The sequence below is a fragment of the Bos grunniens genome, chromosome 15, assembly GCF_055505025.1.
Source record: "Bos grunniens cultivar Pamir isolate PY7600 chromosome 15, Bosgru_T2T1.0, whole genome shotgun sequence".
NCBI lineage: Eukaryota > Metazoa > Chordata > Mammalia > Artiodactyla > Bovidae > Bos > Bos grunniens.
The window spans coordinates 6,407,904-6,422,319 of NC_141179.1; positions in this window are offsets into that span (position 1 = coordinate 6,407,904).

Below are 14,416 nucleotides of genomic sequence, written 5' to 3' on the forward strand. Positions count from 1 at the left end.
TGGCTACTGGCTTCTGGCGTGCATGCTCAGTTGTGTCCAACAACTCTTTGCAACCCCATGGACGACAGCCCACCAGGATCCTCCGTCATGTAATTTCCCAAGCAAGAATACTGGAGTGGGTTGTTATTTCCTACACCAGGGGATCTTCCCAACCCAGGGATCGAACCCATATCTCTTGCATTTGCAGGCGGATTCTTTACCATTGAGCCTAATCTGTCTTCCAGAATCCCAGGCAAATCACTTTCATAGCCAAATTTTTAACTGACAGGCAGTAAATTCCGACTCTTTAAGGGAGATCAGATGCTGCCCAGTTACCCTAAGGACATCTACAGATCCTTTGGCTTCTCTGGAAGGGTGAGGTAAATCAATGCTGCTGTCCATGAGGAGGAAATTGGAAAGACGCACTTTTTTGTTGACATAAGTATGGGAGGTAAAGAGAGACCCTTGGAGATCTTAGCACATCAAATCCCTCCTTAGTGGAAAGAAAGTTGCCTTTTAAAATAAACCACCACAATATTGTAAAGTAATTAGCCTCCAATTAAAATTAAAAAAATAAATAAAATTACTCTAAAACTGGGATAAATCTCCATCCTCTTCTGTGAATGGACGCAGCCAAGCTGAGTGTCATTTAGTCCCCTGCCTGTTGTCATCACACCACACCTGTCCTTGAAGGCAATGGACTTGCAGGATTGAGTTCCAGAGATTTTTTAAAGGGTTGGAACCTGAGATAAAATTTGAATCAGATTTTTTTAGAACTGATGCCTCTTTAGGTATGGTCTAGGCTGTCTCAGTCTCCTATAATCCTGTTAAACCAGGACACTTTCCAGTTAAAATTCCCTATTATTTTATAACAATGATGAACCCATCCACAGTTGTTTTAAGCAGCCATTGGATTTCAGCACAGTGGACATAAAGGTAGCACCTACCTCTCAGATTTGTTGTGAAGATGAAATGAATCAAGTGTTCAAAGCACTTAGAACAGTGATTGGCACCTGGAAAGTTCTTTGTGAAGGCTAAGTGTTATTTGTTATTATATTAATCACACATTCTGATATTTTTAATCTATTTTTTATCAGTTCATGGATACAGATTATCCCAAAGAGATAACTCAAGATAACTCATATCCCTGGGATTGGCAAAAACGTTCATACTGTTTTCTCCATTTTTTACTGTAGAAATAGCATATGGGCTATTACTTAGATATGAAAGTAAATTGCATTCATGAAAACTTGTATTTTTTTAAGAGTTCATGTGGAACATCATTTTTCATCTAATATGATCATTATCTTTCATTTTATTTCCAAGATTTTTCTACTTCTTTTATGGAAAAGAGAAGTACAAACCTGATCCTAAAACCAAGCAAGTTTCTGTCCTCCTGAATACTAACAGCTGGTTCAACTGCAGAAGTAACTGATTGATGTCTCAGTTGATTGATTGATTCTCACAAAGGAGATGGAAGAACTATTTCTAACTCACCCAAGGAAGGTGAGTTTTCTGAGAAACCAGATATTTCAGTATTTTATTTGAATCTCTAGGTAATAACAAGGCGGCTGCTGCTGCTGCTAAGTCGCTTCAGTTGTGTCCGACTCTGTGCGACCCCATAGACGGCAGCCCACCAGGCTTCCCCGTCCCTGGGACTCTCCAGGCAAGAACACTGGAGTGGGTTTCCATTTCCTTCTCCAATGCATGAAAGTGAAAAGTAAAAGTGAAGTCGCTCAGTCATGTCCGACCCTCAGCGACCCCATGGACTGCAGCCTTCCAGGCTCCTCCATCCATGGGATCCTCCAGGCAAGAGCACAGACACATAAACACAACCTTGTTTAACCTCAACCTCAACCTCAACATGGACATATTCCATGTTGACTAGATCACACTGCTTTGTGAACTTATACAACTTAATTTTAATTGAGTGCTGAGCACGTCAAGGTCATAGTTTATCTTTAGGTTTTCACAGAGCAAAACTCTTTACCAATATTCTATGATAGTTCAGTAATTACATTTCTCATAGTAACTACATTCTCAAATATTATGTCTCTGCACCTGCATGCCCAGTCACTTCAGTCATGTCTAACTCTTTTCAACCCCATGGACTACAGACTGCCAGGCTCCTCTTCCACGGAATTCTCCAGGCAAGAATACTGGAGTGGGTTGCCATGCCCTCCTCCAAGGGATCTTTCTAACACAGGGACTGAACCCGCGTCTCCTGCATTACAGGAAGATTCTTTACTGCTAAGCGACCGGGAAGCCCAAGAACCAAGTAGGTGCTCAATAAAACACTTTAATAAATGTATGCAGAATTGATGCTGGATGCCAGCAAAACTTGGAAGTCAATAACAAAGTGTATAGTCAGTTTGACCAACTATGAAAGGACTCCTCTCTCTGTCCTTCCTGCCAAGATACTAGAAAATTAGACACGGCAGCAACCCCAGAAATTGTTAGAAGCTGAGAGAAAATTTCTGAGTGGTCCGTCATGGGAGGATCCACTGATGAGAATAAGAAACAAGAGCCGCTGGGTAAAGACTTTTATCACCAAACACCATGTTCTGAGCTGCTTGCATTCCGTCCCAGTCCCTAAACTGGAGAAGAGAATGAGCCAGGACCCAGGTTTAACTCATCTGAAGAGGCCGGGAAGCTACAGTTCATGGAAACATGAAATCACAGGAGGAATATGTACTTGGAATGCATATGTATGACAAAGGACTTTCATCTAGAATATGTTAAAAGGGCCCTACCAACTGTTAATAAAATGACAAATAATCCACTTAAAAACATACAGAGGTCTTAGATGTTTTTTGCAAAGAAAGACATATGAATGATCAATAAACACATGAAAAATGTACTTACCATCAGTTATCAAGAAAAAACAACTCTCATAATGTGCTATATAAAGCCACTAAGTGAAAGTCGCTAGTCATGCCTGACTCTTTTCGACCCCATGGACTGTAGCCTGCCAGGCTCCTCTGTCCATGGAATTTTTCAGGCCAGAATACTGGAGTGGGAAGCCATTCCCTTCTCTAGAGGATCTTCCCAACCCGGGGATCAAAACCAGGTCTCCCACAATGCAGGCAGATTCTTTACTGTCTGAGCCACCAGGGAAGCCCAAGAATACTGGAGTGGGTAGCTGACTGTAACCTGTTCTCTAGCCTGTAGGCTGCTCTGTCCATGGGATTCTCCAAGGCAAGAATACTGGAGTGGGTTGCGATGCCCTCCTCCAGGATAAAGCCACTAAAACAACTAATATTAGTAAGACTGACATCACCAAATGTTGATGAAAAGCCAAAATATCTACAACTCTCATACAACATAGAAATTGCTCACAAAATTAATTTATTGAACCTATGATCTTTTGCAAATATTTTCCCAAGCTCAATGAACACACAATATGCAAAAAGCTCTTTCAAGAATGTCCATAGAATTTTTATTCATGATAGCCCAAGTCTGAGTCATGCTGCTGCTGCTGCTGCTGCTGCTGAGACGCTTCAGTCGTGTCCGACTTTGTGCGACCCAATAGACGGCAGCCCACGAGGCTCCCCCGTCCCTGAGATTCTCCAGGCAAGAACACTGGAGTGGGTTGCCATTGCCTTCTCCAATGCATGAAAGTGAAAAGTGAAAGTGAAGTCGCTGAGTCTTGTCCGACTCTTAGCGAGCCCATGGACTGAGGCCCACCAGGCTCCTCCATTCCTTGGGATTTTCCAGTCTTGAAAGAGTACTGGAGTGGGGTGCCGTTGCCTTCTCCGAGTCTGAGTCATACAGTAGAATATTATATAAAAATGAAAGTGAATGACCCACTGCTACTACTGGCACACCTCGTTTTATTGCACTTTGCAGATCCTGTGTTTTTTTGTTTTTTTACAAAGTAAAGATTCATTAAAATCCTGAATCAAACAAGTCTATTTTCCAACAGAATTTGCTTACTTTGTGCTGCTATGTAACATTTTGGTAACTCAAACTATTTCAAACTTTTGAAGTATTGTTATATGTATTACAGTGGTCTGTAATCTTTGATGTTACTATTATAATTGTTTGGGGATACCATGAACCATACCTGAATAAGATGGCAAGTTTCATTGATAAATGTTGTGTGTGTTCTGACTGCTCCAATAACCAGCTGTTCCCCACCTCCCCCTCTACACAGGCCTATTTCCTGAGAACAACAATATTGAAACTAGGCCAGTTAATCCTCAATGGCCCCTAAGTGTTCAACGTGCAAGGCCCTCACTTCAAATAAAAAGCTAGAAATGATTCAGCTTAGTGAGGAAAGTACATCAAGAGCTGACTTAGATCACAAGGTAGGCCTTTTGTACCAAACAGCCAACCTGTGAATGCAAAAGAAGAGCTCTCGGAGGAAAATAAAAGTGCTACTCCGTGAACACACACACGATAAGAAAGCAAACCGGCTTTATTCTGCTCTCACCACACAGCACGTGTGGGGACAGTGTGGTCACTTTCCTACTAATTCTGGGAGTAACAGAAAGATGCCTACTATCGCTGATATGTGTTCAACATAGTCCTGGGACTCTGTCCAAAAATTAAGACAAGAAAAACAATGATGGATATAAAGATTAAAAGGGAAGAGTCCAAATTACCATTATTTTCAGATAATTAGATCATTTGCATAGAAAAGTCCAAAGGACCAAAACTCTTTAGGCAGGAATTTCAACATTTTCAAACATAACATAAACATATCAAAATTATTTATATTCCTATATACTCACAATAAAAAAACTAAGTAAAATGTAGAAAGTAAAAGACTAATGGTTACAGTAAAATCTACAATCTATATAGGAAATAATCTAGCAAAAACAGACCTTAAACGTTTAAATAAAATTTTAAGAGTTGTTAGAGATACACAAGAAGCCCAAACACCATATTCATGAATGAATGACCTGATACTCTAAAGATAATCCTTTTCCCAAAATTAACTTATAAATACAATGAAACTTCAATGAAATCCAAACTGTATTATTTGGAAAACAAAAACTGATTTTGAAGCTTTTGTGAAGGAATAAATACAAACAAAGAGCTACAGATTTTAACAAAGCATAAAGATAGAGTTGCACCAGACATTAAGATATCTCACAAAACCATTATAAAACTAACATAGGAGCAGAGATAAGAGCTTATGGAGCCAGATATGAGTCAAGAAACATATCCTTGATATGATAGAGGAGGCATCACAATTTAGAAGGAAAACAAAGAGTAGTAAATAATGCTTGGAGAAAACTGGTATACTATATGGAGAAGATAAAGGTGGGTTCTCTCTCCCATTCAGCGTTCATGATTAATGCTCTTTACCATGTATTGGCTTGGCCAAAAAGTTCATTCTGGTTTTTGTAAGATGTTACAAAAAACCCAGACACACTTTTGGCCAACGAAAAGGTAAGTTTTCATTCCAATCCCAAAGAAAGGCAATGCCAAAGAATGCTCAAACTACTGCACAATTGCACTCATCTCACACGCTAGTAAAGTAATGCTCAAAATTCTCCAAACCTGGTTTCAGCAATACGTGAACCGTGAACTTCCAGATGTTCAAGCTGGTTTTAGAAAAGGCAGAGGAACCAGAGATCAAATTGCCAACATCTGATGGATCATGGAAAAAGCAAGAGAATTTCAGAAAAACATCTATTTCTGCTTTCTTGACTATGCCAAATCCTTTAACTGTGTGGTTCACAACAAACTGTGGAAAATTCTGAAAGAGATGGGAATACCAGACCACCTGACCTGCCTCTTGAAAAACCTGTTTGCAGGTCAGGAAGCAACAGTTAGAACTGGACATGGAACAACAGACTGGTTCCAAATAGGAAAAGGAATACGTCAAGGCTGTATATTGTCACCCTACTTATTTAATTTATATGCAAAGTAAATCATGAGAAACACTGGGCAGGAGGAAGCACAAGCTGGAATAAAGATTGCTGGGAGAAATATCAATAACCTCAGATATGCAGATGATACCATCCTTATGGCAGAAAGTGAAGAGGAACTAAAAAGCCTCTTGATGAAAGTAAAAGAGGAGAGTGAAAAAGTTGGCTTAAAGCTCAACATTCAGAACACTAAGATCATGGCATCTGGTCCCATCACTTCATGGCAAATAGATGGGGAAACAGTGGAAACAGTGACAGACTTTATTTTTCTGGGCTCCAAAATCACTGCAGATGGTGACTGCAGCCATGAAATTAAAAGACACTTACTCCTTAGAAGGAAAGTTATGACCAACCCAGACAGCATATTAAAAAGCAGAGACATTATTTTGTCAACAAAGGTCCTTTCTAGTCAAAGCTGTGGTTTTTCCAATGGTCATGTATGGATGTGAGAGTTGGACTGTCAAGAAAGCTGAAGAATTGATGCTTTTGAACTGTGGTATTGGAAAAGACTCTGGAGAGTCCCATGGACTGCAAGGAGATCCAACCAGTCCATCCTAAAGGAAATCAATCCTGGGTGTTCATTGGAAGGACTGATCCTGAAGCTGAAACTCCAATACTTTGGCCACCTCATGCAAAGAGCTGACTCATTGGAAAAGACCCTGATGCTGGGAGGGATTGGGGGCAGGAGGAGAAGGGGACGACAGAGGATGAGATGGCTGGATGGCATCACCGACTCGATGGACACGGGTTTGGGTGGACTCCGGGAGTTGGTGATGGACTGGGAGGCCTGGTGTGCTGCGGTTTATGGGGTCGCAAAGAGTCGGACACAACTGAGCAACAGAACTGAACTGAACTGAACCTGCTGGCCACAAGGAAGGATTATATGGATACTTCCTATCCTACTTGCAGTAGGTGGGGCCACATCACTAGCTCCAGGCAATGACCTGTAAGTGGTGGTGACATGTGGCTCTTCTAGGATGGAACATTTAACTGCCTGCATCAAACCCTTCAGTGTCTTTTTCCATCCAACATAGCAACTGATAGAACTCAAAACTATGGCTCCTCTGGGAAACAGCGTTACTGCCACAAGCAGAGTCCCTCTGTCCAACCACGATGGTTGCATAGCATGAGTAAGAAGTAAACCTTTGTTGCTTTAAGAGACATTAAAGGATTCCGGGCTTACAATCACTGAATAATTTAAGCCATCCTCTCTGGTATAAACCATGTATAAAATTAAACTTTGAATGGATTTAGGAATCTCAGTTTTCTTGCAGGTTCTTCTGAACCTCATTTCTGTTGATGGTAAGTAGTCATCAGATATTCAACTGTTATTTAGCAGACTTAAAAATTTTCCTTTTACCAGCAAATTGTGCAAACTGTCCAAAGCAAATTGTGACGTGTGTGACAACCAGTGTGTCCATCAGTTCAGTTCAGTTCAGTCACTCAGTTATGTCCGACTCTCTGCTACTCCATGAATTGCAGCACGCCAGGCCTCCCTGTCCATCACCAACTCCCAGAGTTCACTCAAACTCATGTCCATCGAGTCGGTGATGCCATCCAGCCATCTCATCCTCTGTCGTCCCCTTTTCCATAGATGACCCTATAGTGGCCTTCTAAAGCTGCTCCCCACAACATCACATTAAAATGTTCCTCTGTTAATGGAGGCCAAAACTCTGTGCTTAGGGCGTCTGTGGGGTTTCGCATTCTCTGTTCTCACCTCCAGCAAATTACACTGTATTAAGCCTTGGTGAGTCCCCAGCTGCCTTGTTCAACCGGCCTTGTTCAAACCTTCACTAAAGGAGATAATGGCCACCTGTGTTCACATTTGTTTCGGACTACTGACCTGATAGCTCAGTTGGTAAAGAATCTGCCTGCAATACAGGAGACCCCAATTCAGTTGCTGGGTCAGGAGGATCCCCTGGAGAATGGATAGGCTACCCAGTCCAGTATTCTTGGGCTTCCCTTGTGGCTCAGCTGGTAAAGAATCCGCCTGCAATGCAGGAGACCTGGGTTCAATCCCTGGGTGGGGAAGATCCCCCGGAGAAGGGAAAGGCTACCCACTCCAGTATTCTGGCCTGGAGAATCCAATGGACTGTATAGTCCATGGGGGTCACAAAAAGTCGGAGGACTGAGCAACTTTCACTTTCACTTCCACTTTTCACTGACCTGATCAAACAGCTCAGTGCCCAGATGGACTCTGCGTGCCCTCTAGTGGTTTTATATGCACATGACCACCGCTGGCTTGGCTAAGAGTGACAGGTCTGTCTTCCCTGACTTTATTAGGCCTTGTTTGCTACTCTACACGGGCTTCCTTGATGGTTCAGGCTGTAAAGAATCCGCCTGCAATGAGAGACACCCAGGTTCAATTCCTGGGTTTGGGAAGATCGCCTGGGTAAGAGAGCAGCTTCCCACTCTGGTATTCTTGCCTGGAGAATTCCATGGACAGAGGAACCTGACGGGCTACAGTCCCACGGGGTCCCAAAGAGTCAGACAGGACTGAGCGACCAACACACACACACACTACACCACATAGCCTTGAAGCATTTGGTATTTTACACTCGGGACACACTATAGTCCTGGAAACTTGTTCTATATCTAATAATGATAATTAATCTTTAGCATTAAGACATAAGAAAATATCTGGATAGAGACATATCAAGATGTTAACAGTGGTTAACAGTGGTTAACATCCCTTCCTTCTCCTGAGGAGGGAAGCTGAATGAGTGAGGGGCTGCATTTCATACTTCTGAGTGTTTTTTATGTTGTTTGTTTGCTTGTTTAAACAAGTGAGCACATGCTCCTGCATTACTTTTAAGTAAATGACTTTTAAGATAAGTCTTTGGAATAGCCCTTTATGGTTTATAGTCTGCTTTTGGTCTGCTACCTCCTTGGAACCCATGGCTATCCTGCGAAGTACTTTCCTATTTAGCTGTCAGAGAACTCTTACTATGCGACATGTGCAGGCACTTTCCAGGCAAATCTATGTTTAATCTTCACAACATTCCTACCATGTAGGTGTTATTGCCACCATTTTACATGGAAGGAAATTAAGGCATAGGGATATGAAGCGACTTGTTCAAGGTTCACAGCTGTAAGTGGCCAGAGGCATGAAATAGAAGCACAGAGATGAAGGAACCTGTCCAAGGTCAAGCAAGTGGAAGAAAGGGATCAAACCTGGGTCTCCAGACTTCCCCTCCCAATCAAAAGATAAACTGGCTGCCTGTGGGGCCCTGGCTTCACTTAGGCTTCCTGTGAAGTTCTGTCCTCACGTGCTAGGCAACCAGGCTTGCATAATTTAGAGGAAAGAAGGGTCAAAATATTCTTATGGGGACCTTCAGTTCAGTTCAGTTTAGTCGCTCAGTCATGTCTGACTCTCTGCAACCCCATGGACTGCAGCACGCCAGGCCTCCCTGTTCATCACCAACTCCCGGAGTCTACTCAAATCCATGTCCATCGAGTCGGTGATGCCATCCAACCATCTCATCCTCTGTCGTCCCCCTCTCCTCCTGCCCCCAATCCCTCCCAGCATCAGGGTCTTTTCCAATGAGTCAGCTCTTCTCATGAGGTGGCCAAAGTATTGGAGTTTCAGCTTCAACATCAGTCCTTCCAGTGAACATCCATGACTGATCTCCTTTAGGATGGACTGGTTGGATCTCCTTGCAGTCTCAAGAGTCTTCTCCAACACCACGGTTCAAAAGCACCAATTCTTGGGCGCTCAGCTTTCTTCACCATCCAACTCTCACATCTATACATGACCACTGGAGACCTTAGTGTACATTTAAACTAAAGAAGCTATTAAGGTGAAAGGCGACCTTAGGCTATGACTTTATTGAGCTTTATTGGAAACAGTTTGAAACCAAACTGTTACAAAACCAAAACAGAATTTCCAAATCCACTTACATTACATGCCTGCTAGCTATGTGACCTTGGGTAATTCACTTAACCTCTCTGATCTTCAATTTCTATATTGCTTTAAAACCACATATAAATAGATTCACATGAAAGTGATGTTGTGAAAGGAACTGCTATAGCCCCTGATTTAGAATGGGTGTTTAGTAAGTACTCACATGATATATTCTTGGCCCTGGAAGTCAAAAGGGGGACCAGGGTGGGTGTAGGTCATCCTGGGGTCGTAGGGCATTATCTTCTAAAGAACTGTAAAACCACAGGCAGACCCACAGGTTCTCAGCTACCCTGCTCTGTGCAGTCACCCTCCTCACACTCACCGGGCCCTCCCGTCTTTTCCCGTTGAGAGTTGCTGCTTGTGGTGAGTGTGGTGACAGCCCCAGATATGTCCACACCTGAATCCCTGGACTTCTGTGAATACGCGAATCTACACAGCAAAAAAGGTTTTACACGTGTGACGAAGGTTCAAGGCTTCGAGCTGGGGAGAGTATCAGGGGTTATCCACGTGGGCCCAATCTAATCACAGTAAGTCTCCTACGTACCATACCTTCAAGTTGCAAACTCTCAATAAAATGAACATAGGTTCACGTGTCCAATCACGTAAGTTAGTTCACGTGTCTGGTGTACAGTTTCACACGCATGCATCCTCTACAAGGGGCTGTGCTTCTCTGCACTGTTTTGGACAGCACTGAAGACCATACAGTACTGTGCCATCTTTATTTCAGGCCTAGGGCATCTGGACGTGAGCCTAACAGCAACATGACGCAGCTGGCACTGCTGTCCTTTCCAAGGTGCTGTACTAAAGATTCAAAGATTTTATGTGTGTTTGCTGTTTTTCATGTACTATTTGTGTGAAAGTGTTATAAACCTATTACAGTACAGGACTATATCGCCGATTGTGTTAGTTGGGGATCTAGGCTAAGTCTTGCGGACTTATGAACAAAACGGAATTGGGAATGAACTCTTGGAACAGAGCGCGTTCGTACGTAGGGGACTTGCTGCTGCAGAGAACTTCTCCCAGCTGCTGTCAAGGAAAGACGTTAAGGACAGAAGGGTTAGAGAGGAGTGAAGGGCTTGAAGACGGAGGATGGGGCCACAGCCGACGCGTCCAGGCTGCCTTGGGAAGCTGAAAGCAGCGAGGAACGTGGTGCCCTCGGGAGCCCCCGGCAGGAGACAGAGCCGTGCTGACACCTGGATTTTAGCTCGGGGAGACCCGTGTCAGACTCCAGACTGCACAGCTGTAAGAGAACGCACGTCTCGTCTTAAGCTGTGGGCTGGCGGTGGGCTGTTGCAGCAGCCGCAGGAAACTCACACGTGGCCGGAGTGGAGAGTGGGTCTCCAGCGGGCAGGCGCGCATCCTCCTGAGAGCCCGGCTTTAAACGTGAGATGCCGGAACCAAGGCGGGGGGAACAGGACCGAGTGGAGGCCTGAAGAGAGAGACGGTTCTAAGGGCCAGCAGGGAAGGGAGGACAGGGCCCCAGAGTCTGCGTCGGGGAGAGATGGGGGAAGGCAGCTGGTTTGCTCTATCTGGTTTCCATCAGGAAGCGTCTGCAGAGGTGAAGGTGTCAAAGCAGGGACAGGAAGAGGGGAGAGAAGGTATAAAGAGAACTGGCTCTGGGGTAGAAACAAGAGAGATCCATGGACATGCAGAAGGGCCATTATCAGGAGCCTGGGATGAGTGAGATCAACGTGCTTTGGGTTGTTGTTTTTTTTTGCACAGAAATTGAGGTGACTTCCCTGTGGTAAGAAGTCATGTCTCTTGATGTAGAAAGATGGGACGTGAGGCCAGACTCCCAAGAGTGGAGAAGATGTAGAAATCACATAGCTCAGGAGAAACAAAAACCCAGACGCCCGATCACAGAGCCGAGCTCCTTGAGGAGGGAAGAGAATTATGGCAAATTCAGTCAGCAGGGACTCCTCCTGTGGTGGAGCGGTGAAGACTGTGCTCCCAGTGCGCGGTTACAGCTGATCCTTGGTCTGGGAGCTGAGACCCCGCATGCCACACGGTGGGGCCGAAAACCAGAAACCTCAGTCAGCAGCTTCCACTGTCCAGAAACGGAGCCACTTGGAGCAAACGCCTATCTCCTGCCATGTCTGTCCTCACGAAAGGGAAAGTCACTCGGTTGTGTCTGACTCTTTGTGACCCCATGGACTACACAGTCCCTGGGATTCTCCAGGCCAGGATACTGGAGTGGGTAGCCTTTCCCTTCTCCAGGGGATCATCCCAACCCAGGGATCGAACCCAGGTCTCCTGCACTGCAGGTGGATTCTTTACCATCTGAGCCATCAGGGAAGTCCAACATGGGTCTCTGTCAAATGGTTTTGTGCAGTTATTGAGTATCATTGGATCATTTTTTTCTCCGTTTTGTCTTATCCTCAACATTCTGAAGTTGGGAGGGGATGTGAAGTGGTGGCAGAGTCAGGGAGGTAAATGGGAATGTTTGAAGTTAAAAACAAGACAGAGATCGGATACTGGTTGCCAACTGTAACCACCCTCTCATGTGCCTGGGCCATCTCTGCTGCTCAGCTGGGATTTAGTGGCCTCATTTGCCAGTTGCGTTCACTTTGCAACCCCATAGACTGCAGCATAGCAGGCTTCCCTGTCCTTCACTATCTCACTGGAGCCTGCCCAAGTTCCTGTCCATAGAATCAGCGATGCCATCTAACCTCTGTTGGACTCTTGGATTGCAGCAGGCCAGGCCTCCCTGCCCATCACCAACTCCTAGAGTTTACCCAAACTCACGTCCATGGAGTCAGTGATGCCATCCAACCATCTCATCCTCTGTCATCCCCTTCTCCTCCTGCCCTCAATCTTTCCCAGCATCACGGTCTTTTCCAATGAGTCAGCTCTTCGCATGAGGTGGCCAAAGTATTGGAATTTCAGCTTCAGCATCAGTCCTTCCAATGAATATTCAGGGTTGATTTCCTTTAGGATTGACTGGTTTGATCTCCTTGCAGTCCAGGGAACTCTCAAGAGTCTTCCCCAACACCACAGTTTGAAAGCATTGATTCTTCGGCGCTCACCCTTCTTTATGGTGTCACATCCGTACATGACTACTGGAAAAACCATAGCTTTAACTACATGGACCTTTGTCGGCAAAGTGGTGTCTCTGCTTTTTACTACGCTGGGTTTGTTATAGTTTTCCTTACAAGGAACAAACGTCTTTTAGTTTTGTGACCAGGAAGGATCAAACCCATGCCCTCTGCAGTGGAAGCATGGAGTCTTAAGTGCTGGAGCACTAGGGAAGCCCCCACTTATCTGTGTTTTTAATACAGACTCTGATATAGAGCTGAGACTGAGAATTATTGTCTTAATTTGAATCTTTCCTCACCGGGAGGACAAAAGGGAGATTACCAGGAAAGATAAATGGAAAGGAAAGTGTGAATCAGATTTCTGGACCTCAGTTTAGTTACCTTTAAAATGAGGATAATAGACCCTTCTTCCTTGGGTTATTATGAAGCTTAAGGGAGGCAATATGTAATAAACATCTAAGACTGACTCCTACAGAGTGAAGACAGTACACACATTCCGCTCACTTAATAGTAAAGGCTGCCAGCTTCATGCAGTGTTTAATACAGCTGGTTTGTGTCATCTTTAACTTAACCACTTATGCTCTATGTGAAGGGTGTGTAAGTTACACCCTGACTGCCCTGAGCTCTGGATGCTGAAGAAAGCTGGATGGAAATTACTTCATCACTCAGTGGCTTAACCTTGAAGCACTTCTCTTTCTGGAAACGTGCAGCTTTTCAACATTGCTGACTCAATTTACAGAATGAGCACAAGAAGAAGCATAACTTAATCACATTTGCAATGCAGAGAAGAGTGTGCTGGAGGGTTTACATGCGACTTTCAAATGCACTGTCTCATCCAACCTCCCTGAAGCCATGTGAGGGAGAAGTTAATGTCCCAGTTACATAGATGTGGAAGTTGAGGCCCAGAAGAACTTAGATGATTTGCTAAAAGTTACCTAAGTAGGAAGTGGCAGAACTGCGGATTGAACCCAGTTAGTGTTAGTATGATTTCATGTCTGATGCTCTTTACCTTCACCACCAATGATTCCAACAATCACCTGTTCATTTGGTCAGAGGGTAGAGACATCCATGCTGATCATCACAGTTCAAAAATGCATGATGCAGGGAACATTTTTGCCTGTTCACAAACTATTCAAAGATCCATCCACTTCACTGGGTAAACTGCACTCGGCGTGTGCTCTTTCTTTTACTGGCTCATATTTCCTACTGGCAAACTCCTACTCAGCCTTGAAGACTCAGGCCTCCCTGAGCACCTCCAGGTAGCTTTCCCGGCTACCTATGCCACCCCAGCTAGCCAGACACATTCTCCTCCTTTTTTCTTTTCTTTAAAGCTCAAGGGAAAACAAGCTGTATCTATGCAATCAGTTTCTTCTTGGGCCTAGAAAGCAAAACAGCTATAAAACGACGACTTGCTACCTCTGGAGTGGAGCAGCACATTGGACGGTGAGACAAGGTTGCTGTCTACAGGCGGTGGCAGGATGGAGACAGGATGACCCTTCGCTGCCTTTCAGTGTCTCTGTCCAAAACTAAATTTCCACCGTCTCCTTTACTTGCTCTGAAACGCACAGGAAACAAAACCTTTATTTTAAAAAATGTCATTTTTTTTTTTCTAGTAA